The sequence below is a fragment of the Pristiophorus japonicus genome, unplaced genomic scaffold, assembly GCF_044704955.1.
Source record: "Pristiophorus japonicus isolate sPriJap1 unplaced genomic scaffold, sPriJap1.hap1 HAP1_SCAFFOLD_288, whole genome shotgun sequence".
In the NCBI taxonomy this organism is placed as follows: Eukaryota; Metazoa; Chordata; class Chondrichthyes; family Pristiophoridae; genus Pristiophorus; species Pristiophorus japonicus.
Window position 1 is genome coordinate 507,826 of NW_027252646.1, and position 12,397 is coordinate 520,222.

The 12,397-nt window shown below is 50.7% G+C and overlaps 3 non-coding genes across 3 annotated transcripts; all 3 read right to left on the reverse strand.

Annotated features, from left to right (window-relative positions):
• Positions 1 to 4,013: 4,013 nt before the first annotated feature.
• Positions 4,014 to 4,086, reverse strand: trnat-ugu (transfer RNA threonine (anticodon UGU)). Its single transcript has one exon. It is a non-coding gene; the product is annotated as a tRNA-Thr (tRNA).
• Positions 4,087 to 4,650: 564 nt separating this feature from the next.
• On the reverse strand, positions 4,651 to 4,723 carry trnat-ugu (transfer RNA threonine (anticodon UGU)). The gene has a single exon. It is a non-coding gene; the product is annotated as a tRNA-Thr (tRNA).
• A 664-nt stretch (positions 4,724 to 5,387) lies between these two features.
• Positions 5,388 to 5,460, reverse strand: trnat-agu (transfer RNA threonine (anticodon AGU)). The gene has a single exon. It is a non-coding gene; the product is annotated as a tRNA-Thr (tRNA).
• Between the last annotated feature and the right edge of the window lie 6,937 nt (positions 5,461 to 12,397).

A 12,397-nucleotide genomic window follows, 5' to 3' on the forward strand; every position in this document is an offset into this window, starting at 1 on the left:
GAGAGAGGGGAATGAGTGGGAGAGGGAAGGGGAAGGAATCAGCCAGAGGGGAATGGGAGAGAGCGAGAGGGGGAGGGGAGAGAGATGGGAAGTCGAGAGAGGGAGGAGGCAGGGGAGAGAGAAAGGAAGGTAAGAGAGAGGGAGCAGGGGAGAATCTGAAAAGAAAGAGCAGAGTAGAATGTGTGATATTTGGAAGGGGAGAGACAGGCTTGAAGTTAATTGAGAGTGAATTTAAATACTGAGCTAATTTAGAGTCAGTTCCTGGGAAATTTGAACTCAGGATCTCTGGTTTACAAGATCAGTGCTCTAACCCCTGAGCTATGGTGCCACCTGTGCTGGGAACGACAGGGGAAGGAGCAGGAAAGAGAGGGGAAGGGAAAAGAGAGAGTGGAAGGAGAGAGAGAGAGCGGGAAGGAATGAGAAAGAGGGGGAAGTTGAGAGAGAGAGTGGGGAAGGGGGGAATAAGGGATGGAAGGGGAGAGAGGGGAAGGGGAGAGAGAGGGAAGGGGTGAGAGAGAGAGTGGGGAAGGGGAGAGAGGAAGGAGGCAGGGCAGAGAGAAAGGAAGGGGAGAGAGAGGGGAAAGGGAGAGAGCGGAAGGGGAGAGAGAGGGAAGGAGTGAGAGAGAGAGTGGGGAAGGGGAGAGAGGAAGGAGGCAGGGCAGAGAGAAAGGAAGGGGAGAGAGAGGGGAAAGGGAGAGATGGGAAGGGGAGAGAGAGTGAAGAGATCGCAAAGTCTCTGGTTAAAGAATGGACTCAGTCGAGAATATTGCGTGGACTTTGTAGGGTTTGTCTCTGAGGGTATTTTCCCTGTGATGGGATCTCCCTGTGCAGGTACGTGAAAACGCTGGTTTGTTAAAACTCTGGAGACCACATGGCGGCTGTCTGTGACAAAACCCAGGATGTAAAGGTTCACCCGCCAGTCCCAGCAAAAGGAAGGGGGGGGCCACTGACAAAGGGGCTCAGGAACCTGAGGCACCCGTTCACGTGAAGCCAGTGACCAGATTAGAAAGCCACTCGAACGCGAAAACACTTCCCATCTCCAGTCTCAGACGGGAAGCTGAACAATGAACCCACAGCCTGGCCAGGTGAAGAGGAGCCAGTTTTTTCATTTGAAGAATGAGGAGGGGTCAGTGAAACGCTCAGATTGTGTCTCATCCCCCAGACTCCTGCCTCCGTCTCTTCAATATTCACTTCTCAACATCGATATATCGGGTCTTTCACGTAGTAAAACATCCCAAGGCAACTCAGTCACACTCTGCCTCAATCTCTCTGTCTCTCTGTCTCTCTCTTTCTCACTCCCTCTGTCTCTCTATCACTTTCTCTCTGTCGCTCACTGTCTCTCGAACCAGAAGGGGTTCGAGAGGGGGAAGGGGAAAGTCAGAAGGGAAAGGGGGGAGAGAGAGAGAGAGGGAGGAGAGAGATTGAGGAGTGAGTGGAGAGAGAGGAGCGGAGAGTGGAGAAGGGGAGATAGCAGGGGAAAGGGGCAGGGAGAGGGAAGGAGAGAGTGAGAGTGGGAAGGGGAGAGAGAGAGAGAGAGAAGGAGAGAGAGAGGAGCGTGTCAGTCATTGTTATTACATCGATAGTCCACTAGGTGGGGCTCTATTAGAGGAAGAGAGGGGAAGGGGAGAGTGAGGGGAAGGATTGAGAGAAAGGAAAGGGGAGAGTGAGGGGAAGGAGTGAGAGAGAGGGAAGGGGAGAGTGAGGGGAGGGAGTGAGAGAGAGGGAAGGGGAGAGTGAGGGGAGGGAGTGAGAGAGAGGGAAGGGGAGAGTGAGGGGAAGGAGTGAGAGAGAGACGGGGAAGAGGAGACAGCGAGGAAGAGAGGAAGGTGGGGAAAGAGAGGGAGGGAATGGAGAGAGAGAGTGAGTGGGTAAAGAGAGCTGAATGAGTGGAAGAGAGGGAGAGGGGAGAGAGTGGGAGGGGAAGGGGAGGGGGAGACAGGGCAAAATAGAGAGTGGGGAAGGAGTGAGAGAGAGGGGGGAAGAGGAGACTAGGAGGGGCAGGGGAGAGAGAGGATGGGGAAAGAGATGTTAAGGGGAGAGAGGGGGAAGGAATGAGAGAGAGAGGGGGAGGGCAGAGAGGGGAAGGGGAGAGAGAGGGAGAGAATCTGAAAGGAAAGGGAAAAGAGAGAGAAAGGAGGGAGGGAAAAGGTGGAAGTGAGTGAGGGAAGGGGAGAGAGAGGAGGAAGGAATGAGAGACAGAGGGTGAGGGCAGTGAGGGAGACAACCTGAATGGAGGGAAAAAAGTGAGGGAAGGGGTGAGAGAGAGCGGAGAAAGGGAGAGAGAGGAAGGGGAAGGGGAGAGAGAGAGTGTGGAATGGCGGGGAGAGAGGGGAAGGAGCGGGAGTGAGAGGGGGAGGGGAAAGAGTGGGAGGGGAAGGGGATGGGGAGACAGGGAGGAAGATGGAGAGGCAAGGGAGAGAGAGGGAGGAAGGGGAGAGAGATGTTACGGGGAGAGACGGGGAAGGAGTGAGAGAGAGAGGGGGAGGGCAGAGAGGGGGAGAACCTGAAAGGAAAGGGAAAAGCGAGAGACGGGTGTGTAAGGGTGTGGTGGTGGTCCCGGGGGTCAGGTTCACCTCTGACCTACTTGAGCAGTTCGAATCGCTCCCACTCCCTTGGGTTCTAAACTCTGGATTTATTTGGGGGGGGTGTGACAAAGTGCAAAGGTCACTGGTTTGGTGCAAAAGAACTTTGATTTTATTAAAGACAAGAAAATACAATGTCAAAACTTATAACCACTTGAATAAAGAACAATACATTACACATTCAAAGGGGGTGTATGGTATAATTACACCTCCCACCTCCCCATACCTAATCCTAGCTAGGTTAGACTCCAGGGCAGGCAGGGACTATGCTTACCAATCCTTTCTGGTCAGTTAGCGGTAGTTCACGGTTTCGGGGTTCCTTGAATTGTGTAGGTTCTGCTTGCCGTACCCCGAACGTCGGAGAAGACTTCTAGCTGCACAATCTTCAGTTGGGTTGAGTCCACTGATGCGGTAAAGCACGTTTTGGATCTATGGGGTAAGTGCCCGGTTTTCTTCGTTAGAAATAGGTTCAAAGTCTCTTTAGGTAATGTTTTCACCTGTTGGTAGTCAGGCCTTAGATTGTAGACTGGAAACTTTCGATTCTTCGGTTTCTTCCAGTTGGAGTTTATTTGGAGTTTGGTCGATCGCGGTGGTTTTTCATTGATACCACGTTGGCTGTGGTCAGTTGTTGCCGCGATGGTGATGTTCTTCCTTCAGGACTTCAGGACTTCGAGGCTGGAGAATTTAGTTTACAACGGTCGCGTTGGTTTCTCTCCCTTCTTGATGACACAAGCGTGGTCTCGGTTGTTTGGCAAAATATGTCACACCCTCTGTTAAAACAGGGGCCAGTTATACGGTTTGAGTGGTTCTAATCTTCGTGCCAAATCAGTCCAGGATTCTTTGATTGAATTTGGCGGGCTTGACTCCTCTTTGTAATATTTTGGCGGGCTCGTTAAAAGTTAATATGTTTTGGGTGGGTTGATGTTCGATAAACTGTTTCCTGATGGAAATATTAGTTTGGTAATCGCAATGTCCTTTTGTGCTTAGTTTTTCGCATACAGGCTGTATTGGGCCTCTTTGTGATGTATATGCTGAAATGGTTTTCCAGATTCAGGTTGATGGTTGGCTATCTCTGGGTTATTTGTTGCAATGTTAATATCTCTTGTGGAGAAGGATTCTCGAATACCCATTTCTCCAGACAAGTTATGTTAGTCCCAACACCCAGACAGACTCAATAATCAAGTTGTCTCCTGTTCGTTCTTTGGGCCCGCTCACAGCCTTGAATTTGTCTTTAAATAGTCCAAAATTCTACTCAAGTTCGCAGTTTCTTCCATCAGCACTTTAGGGTTGCAAACTTTCCGATCAATAGTCCAAAATTAAATATCCTTTCGAATGAGCCCAAACACTGTGAGGAGATTCTTGTGAATTTTGCATCCTTTTAGGGGGAAGAGAGTGGGAGGAATGAGAAACAGTTATCTAAATACTAAAATTAGACCCCAGTGAGATTTGAACTCACGACCCCTGGCTTACAAGACCAGTGCACTAACCCCTGAGCTATGGAGCCACCTGCTCTCTGAAAGACAGGGGAAGGAGCAGGAAAGAGAGGGGAAGGGAAAAGAGAGAGTGGAAGGAGGGAGAGAGAGGGGAAGGGTAGAGAGTGGGGAAGGAGTGAGAGAAATGGAAGGGGAGACTGGTCTTTGGCCAGGGACTCCCAGGTGTCGGTGGGAATGTTGCAATTTATCAGGGAGGCTTTGAGGGTGTTCCTTGTAACGTTTCCTCTGCCCACCTTTGGCTCGCTTGCCGTGAAGGAGTTCCGAGTAGAGCGCTTGCTTTGGGAGTCTCGTGTCTGGGACATGCGGACTGTGTGGCCCTGCCCAGCAGATAGCTCTTGGTCGGCTGGTGCAGACACGATGGGCCGAAATGGTCTCCTTCCCTGCTGTAAGCTTCTATGAGTCGATGATATATCGGTGTCTCTGAGACTGGATGTGGAAAAGGTGGGATACAGACTGGGAGTGGGAAGTGAATGTGCTGTGGGCAGATTGTAAAGTGCGGAGTGAGCGGTTCCTGTTGATGGTGTCGGCCTGTCACCGATTGACGGTCAATTCAGTAACAGAAGCCAAAATTGAGTAGGCCCCAGTGAGATTTGAACTCACGACCCCTGGTTTACAAGACCAGTGCTCTAACCGCTGAGCTATGGAGCCACCTGTAACACCAGCTCCTGTTAACATCTTACTATTGTTAACAAGGAGATGGGGCCCGAATAATCATTCTCGGTGATTCATCCCTGAACATTGACAGAATCTTACAGCACACAAGGAGGGCCATTCGGCCCATCGTGTCTGTGTCGGCTCTGTGAGAGAGAGTGGTTCTTGGAGGTTGTAAAAGGGGGGAGAGAGGGGAATGAGTGGGAGAGGGAATGGGAGAGAGAGGGGGAAGGAGTCAGCCAGAGGGGAATGGGAGAGAGCGGATTGGGAGAGAGCGAGTGGGGGAGGGGAGAGAGATTGGAAGTCGAGAGAGGGAGGAGGCAGGGGAGAGAGAAAGGAAGGGAAGAGAGAGGGAGCAGTGGAGAATCTGAAAAGAAAGGCAAAAGAGGGAGAGAGAGGAGAGAGGGTAGGGAGCGGAAGGGGAGAGAGAGGGAAAGGGGAGAGAGATGGAAAGGGGAGAGAGATGGAGAAAGTGAGATTGCAGGAAAAAAAAATGCAGAACAGGTCATGACCTGGAAAGCAGAGAGAGATTGGGAAAGTGAGAGAGAGTGTCAGCAAGACAGAGGCCTGTTGTTTGAGGGTCAGTCTCAGAGTTGTTAATATCTATAATTGAAGCCCTTGTTAATTGACAGTGAACTTAAATACTGAGCTAATTTTGAGTAAGCCCCAGTGAGATTTGAACCCACGACCCCTGGTTTACTAGATCAGTGCTCTAACCCCTGAGCTATGGAGCCACCTGCTCTGAGCTGTGGGTCATTCCCCAGTTAGTGCTGTGTGTTTGAAGAATGAGGAGTGGTCAGTGAAACGCTCAGATTGTGTCTCATCCCCCAGACTCCTGCCTCCGTCTCTTCAATATTCACTTCTCAACATCGATATATCGGGTCTTTCACGTCGTAAAACATCCCAAGGCAACTCAGTCACACTCTGTCCCAATCTCTCTGTCTCTCTGTCTCTCTGTCTCTCTCTTTCTGTCATGAAAGTGTGCTTGGGGTTACTAGCCACCAGGTGGGGCCACTGTTGGAGGTCATTGGGCTGTACACACGCGTGTGTGGCCCAGGTATAAAAGGCCAGCCATCTTGTAATGTAATCACTTTGGGCCCTAATAAAGTAGAGCCAGGTGTGTACCTGTTCGGAGTTGACAGTAATCTGTCTGTTGAGTTATTGCACACACAACACTTTCTCACTCTCTCTGTCTCTCTCACACACGCTCACTTTCTCTCTGTGTGTCTCTCGAGGGGGAAAGGGAGAGAGGGGAAGGGGAGAGAAGGGGAAGGAGTGGCGAGAGAATGAAAGTCGAGAGGGAAGGGGAGAGAGGAGAGAGAGGGGAAAGAGGGAGTGTGAGAGGGGAAGGGGAGAGCGAGGAAAGGGAAAAAGAGAGAGGGGAAGGGGAAAGAGAGGGAGGGGAAGGAGAGAGAGGGGTGGTGAGAACAGGGAGGGGAAGGAGGGAGAGATGGGAAGGAGAGAGGATAAGAAAGAAGAATGAGTGAAAAACAGATGCAGAATGGGTCATGATGGGGAAGGGAAAGAGAGATTTTTAATGTGGGAGAGAGAGTAAACCAGGATGAGAAGAGGAGAGGGGAGCTGTAATTCCAGGGTCGGTCTCAGAGCTGTTTAATATTTATAATTACCGGAACCAATGTCCTAGGGGGAGTGTTTGCTAGTGCTGTTGGGGAGGAGTTAAACTAATATGGCAGGGGGATGGGAACCAATGCAGGGAGACAGAGGGAATCAAAAAGGAGGCAAAAGCAAAAGACAGAAAGGAGATGAGGAAAAGTGGAGGGCAGAGAAACCCAAGGCAAAGAACAAAAAGGGCCACTGTACAGCAAAATTCTAAAAGGACAAAGGGTGTTAAAAAAACAAGCCTGAAGGCTTTGTGTCTTAATACAAGGAGTATCCGCAATAAGGTGGATGAATTAACTGTGCAAATAGATGTTAACAAATATGATGTGATTGGGATTACGGAGACGTGGCTCCAGGATGATCAGGGCTGGGAACTCAACATCCAGGGGTATTCAACATTCAGGAAAGATAGAATAAAAGGAAAAGGAGGTGGGGTAGCATTGCTGGTTAAGGAGCAAATTAAGGCAATAGTTCAGAAGGACATTAGCTTGGATGATGTGGAATCTATATGGGTAGAGCTGCAGAACATCAAAGGGCAAAAAACGTTAGTGGGAGTTGTGTACAGACCTCCAAACAGTAGTAGTGATGTTGGGGAGGGCATCAAACAGGAAATTAGGGGTGCATGCAATAAAGGTGCAGCAGTTATAATGGGTGACTTTAATATGCACATAGATTGGGTTAACCAAACTGAAAGCAATACGGTGGAGGAGGATTTCCTGGAGTGCATAAGGGATGGTTTTTTAGACCAATATGTCGAGGAACCAACTAGCGGGGAGGCCATCTTAGACTGGGTGTTGTGTAATGAGAGAGGATTAATTAGAAATCTCGTTGTGCGAGGTCCGTTGGGGAAGAGTGACCATAATATGGTGGAATTCTGCATTTGGATGGAGAATGAAACAGTTAATTCAGAGACCATGGTCCAGAACTTAAAGAAGGGTAACTTTGAAGGTATGAGGCGTGAATTGGCTGGGATGGATTGGCGAATGATACTTAGGGGGTTGACTGTGGATGGGCAATGGCAGACATTTAGAGACCGCATGGATGAACTACAACAATTGTACATTCCTGTCTGGCGTAATAATAAAAAAGGGAAGGTGGCTCAACCGTGGCTATCAAGGGAAATCAGGGATAGTATTAAAGCCAAGGAAGTGGCATACAAATTGGCCAGAAATAGCAGCGAACCCGGGGACTGGGAGAAATTTAGAACTCAGCAGAGGAGGACAAAGGGTTTGATTAGGGCAGGGAAAATGGAATACGAGAAGAAGCTTGCAGGGAACATTAAGACGGATTGCAAAAGTTTCTATAGATATGTAAAGAGAAAAAGGTTAGTAAAGACAAACGTAGGTCCCCTGCAGTCAGAATCAGGGGAAGTCATAACGGGGAACAAAGAAATGGCGGACCAATTGAACAAGTACTTTGGTTCGGTATTCACTGAGGAGGACACAAACAACCTTCCGGATATAAAAGGGGTCGGAGGGTCTAGTAAGGAGGAGGAACTGAGGGAAATCCTTATTAGTCAGGAAATTGTGTTGGGGAAACTGATGGGATTGAAGGCCGATAAATCCCCAGGGCCTGATGGACTGCATCCCAGAGTACTTCAGGAGGTGGCCTTGGAAATAGTGGATGCATTGACAGTCATTTTCCAACATTCCATTGACTCTGGATCAGTTCCTATGGAGTGGAGGATAGCCAATGTAACCCCACTTTTTAAAAAAGGAGGGAGAGAGAAAACAGGGAATTATAGTCCGGTCAGCCTGACATCGGTAGTGGGTAAAATGATGGAATCAATTATTAAGGATGTCATAGCAGTGCATTTGGAAAGAGGTGATACGATAGGTCCAAGTCAGCATGGATTTGTGAAAGGGAAATCATGCTTGACAAATCTTCTGGAATTTTTTGAGGATGTTTCCAGTAGAGTGGACAAGAGAGAACCAGTTGATGTGGTATATTTGGACTTTCAGAAGGCTTTCGACAAGGTCCCACACAAGAGATTAATGTGCAAAGTTAAAGCACATGGGATTGGGGGTAGTGTGCTGACGTGGATTGAGAACTGGTTGTCAGGCAGGAAGCAAAGAGTAGGAGTAAATGGGTACTTTTCAGAATGGCAGGCAGTGACTAGTGGGGTACCGCAAGGTTCTGTGCTGGGGTCCCACTGTTTACATTGTACATTAATGATTTAGATGAGGGGATTAAATGTAGTATCTCCAAATTTGCGGATGACACTAAGTTGGGTGGCAGTGTGAGCTGCGAGGAGGATGCTATGAGGCTGCAGAGCGACTTGGATAGGTTAGGTGAGTGGGCAAATGCATGGCAGTTGAAGTATAATGTGGATAAATGTGAGGTTATCCACTTTGGTGGTAAAAACAGAGAAACAAACTATTATTTGAATGGTGACAGATTAGGAAAAGGGGAGGTGCAAAGAGACCTGGGTGTCATGGTACATCAGTCATTGAAGGTTGGCATGCAGGTACAGCAGGCGGTTAAGAAAGCAAATGGCATGTTGGCCTTCATAGCGAGGGGATTTGAGTACAGGGGCAGGGAGGTGTTGCTACAGTTGTACAGGGCCTTGGTGAGGCCACACCTGGAGTATTGTGTACAGTTTTGGTCTCCTAACCTGAGGAAGGACATTCTTGCTATTGAGGGAGTGCAGCGAAGGTTCACCAGACTGTATCCCGGGATGGCGGGACCGACCTATCAAGAAAGACTGGATCAACTGGGCTTGTATTCACTGGAGTTCAGAAGAATGAGAGGCGACCTCATCGAAACGTTTAAAATTCTGACGGGTTTGACAGGTTAGATGCAGAAAGAATGTTCCTGATGTTGGGGAAGTCCAGAACCAGGGGACACAGTCTAAGGATAAGGGGTAAGCCATTTAGGACCGAGATGAGGAGAAACTTCTTCACCCAGAGAGTGGTGAACCTGTGGAATTCTCTACCACAGAAAGTTGTTGAGGCAAGTTCACTGAATATATTCAAAAAAGGAAATAGATGAAGTTCTTATGACTCGGGGCATCAAGGGGTATGGTGAGAAAGCAGGAATGGGATACTGAAGTTGCATGTTCAGCCATGAACTTATTGAATGGTGGTGCAGGTTGGAAGGGCCAAATGGCCTACTATTTTCTATATTTCTCTAATTACAGCATTTGTTAATTGACAGTGAATTTAAATACTGAGCTAATTTTGATTACGTTCTAGTGAGATTTGAACTCACGACCCCTGGTTTACAAGACCAGCTCTCTAACCCCCTGAGCTATGGAGCCACCTGCGCTTGGAAAAACACGGGAAGGAGCAGGAAAGAGAGGGGAAGGGAAAAGAGAGAGTGGAAGGAGTGAGAGAGAGGGAGAAGTGGAGAGAGAGGGAGGGGAAGGGGAGAGAGAGAGTGGGGAAGGAGAGAGAGAGAGGGGTAAGGGGAGAGAGAGGGAGGGGAGAGAGTGGGGAATGGGAGAGAGTGGGGAATGGGAGAGAGGGGAAGGGGAGAGAGAGGGGAAGGGGAGAGAGAGGGGAAGGGGAGAGAGAGGGGAAGGGGAGAGAGTGGGGAAGAGGAGAGAGAGGGGAAGGGGAGAGAGAGGGGAAGGGGAGAGAGAGGGAAGGGGAGAGAGAGGCAAAGGGGAGAGAGAGGGGAACGGGGGAGAGTGAGGAAGGGGCGAGAGAGGGGGGAAAGGGGAGTGACAGGGGGGAAGGGGAGTGACAGGGGGGAAGGGGAGTGAGAGGGGGAAGGGGAGAGAGGAAGTGGAAGTGGAGAGAGGGGGAAGAAATGAGAGAGAGGGGGATGGAGTGAGAGAGAGGGGAAGGGGAGAGAGGGGAAAGAGAGGTAGAGAGGCGGAGAGGTTTAGGGAGGGAGTTCCAGAGCTTGGGGCCCAGGCAACAGAAGGCACAGCCACCGATGGTGGAGCGATTATAATCAGGGATGGTCAGGAGGTCAGAATTAGAGGAGTGCAGACATCTCGGGGGGTTGTGGGGCTGGAGGAGGTTACAGAGATAGGGAGGGGCGAGGGGCTGGAGGAGGTTACAGAGATAGGGAGGGGTGTAGGGGCTTGAGGAGGTTACAGAGATAGGGAGGGGTGTAGGGGCTGGAGGAGGTTACAGAGATCGGGAGGGGTGTAGGGGCTGGAGGAGGTTACAGAGATAGGGAGGGGTGTAGGGGCTGGAGGAGGTTACAGAAATAGGGAGGGGTGTAGGGGCTGGAGGAGGTTACAGAGATAGGGAGGGGTGTAGAGGCAGGAGGAGGTTACAGAGATAGGGAGGGGTGTAGGGGCTGGAGGAAGTTACAGAGATACGGAGGGGTATAGGGGCTGGAGGAAGTTACAGAGATAGGGAGGGGTGTAGGGGCTGGAGGAAGTTACAGAGATAGGGAGGGATGTAGGGGCTGGAGGAGATTACAGAGATAGGGAGGGGCGAGGGCCCAGGAGGGATTTGTAAACAAGGATGAGAATTTTGAAATCGAGGCGTTGCTTAACCGAGAGCCAATGTTGGTCGGCGAGCACAGGGGGTGATGGGTGAGTGGGACTGGGTGTGAGTTAGGACACGGGGCAGTGAGCACAGGGGGTGATGGGTGAGCGGGACTGGGTGTGAGTTAGGACACGGGTCAGTGAGCACAGGGGGTGATGGGTGAGTGGGACTGGGTGTGAGTTAGGACACGGGGCAGTGAGCACAGGGGGTGATGGGTGAGTGCGACTGGGTGTGAGTTAGGACACGGGGTCAGTGAGCACAGAGGGTGATGGGTGAGCGGGACTCGGTGTGAGTTCGGACACAGGGCAGCGAGCACAGGGGGTGATGGGTGAGTGGAACTCGGTGTGAGTTAGGACACGGGGCAGTGAGCACAGGGGGTGATGGGTGAGTGGGACTGGGTGTGAGTTAGGACACGGGGCACAGGGGGTGATGGATGAGTGGAACTCGGTGCGAGTTAGGACACGGGGCAGTGAGCACAGGGGGTGATGGGTGAGCGGGACTCGGTGCGAGTTAGGACACAGGGCAGCGAGCACAGGGGGTGATGGGTGAGTGGGACTCGGTGCGAGTTAGGACACGGGGGCAGTGAGCACAGAGGGTGATGGGTGAGCGGGACTCGGTGCGAGTTAGGACAGGGGGCAGCGAGCACAGGGGGTGATGGGTGAGTGGGACTCGGTGTGAGTTAGGACAGGGGGCAGCGAACACAGGGGGTGATGGGTGAGTGGGACTCGGTGCGAGTTAGGACACGGGGCAGTGAGCACAGGGGGTGATGGGTGAGTGGGACTCGGTGCGAGTTAGGACAGGGGGCAGCGAACACAGGGGGTGATGGGTGAGTGGGACTCAGTGCGAGTTAGGACACGGGGCAGTGAGCACAGGGGGTGATGGGTGAGTGGGACTCAGTGCGAGTTAGGATATGGGGGCAGCCGAGTTTTAGATCACCTCTAGTTTACGTCGGGTAGAATGTAGGAAGAAGTGAGAAACAGGGGAAAGGGCGGGGAGGGGATGGAGAGATTGAGGGGAAGGAGTGAGAGAGGGAAGGGGAGAGAGAGAGAGACGGGAAAGGATAGAGAGTGAGGGGAGAGAGGGTGTGGCGAGGGGGGAATGAGTGAGAGACAGGGAGAGCGAAATAGCGGGAAAGGGAGAGCGGGGTAAAAAGATGTCGAATGGGGAAGGCAGAGAGAGATTTGGATGGATAGAAAGTGTAACAGAGACAAAAGCCTGTTGTTGGATGGTCGGTCCTGGAGCTGTTTAATATTTATCATTAAAACTCTTGTTAATATTTATGATTGAAACTTTTCCGAATAGACAGTGAATTTTGAGGAGGCCCCTGGGAGTTTTAAACTCATGACCCCTGGTTTATTGGACCAGTTCTCTAACCCCTGAGCTCTGGAGCCACCTGCTTTGGGAAAGACACGGGAAGGAGCAGGAAAGAGAGGGGAAGGGAAAAGAGTGAGTGAGAGGGGGGAGGGGAGAGAAAGAGAGCGGGAAGGGGAGAGAGAGAGATGAGAACCTGCAGTTCCAGGGTCAGTCTCAGAGCTGTTTAATATTTATAATTAAAGCACTTGTTAATTGACGTTGAATTTAAATACTGAGACGAATTTTGAGC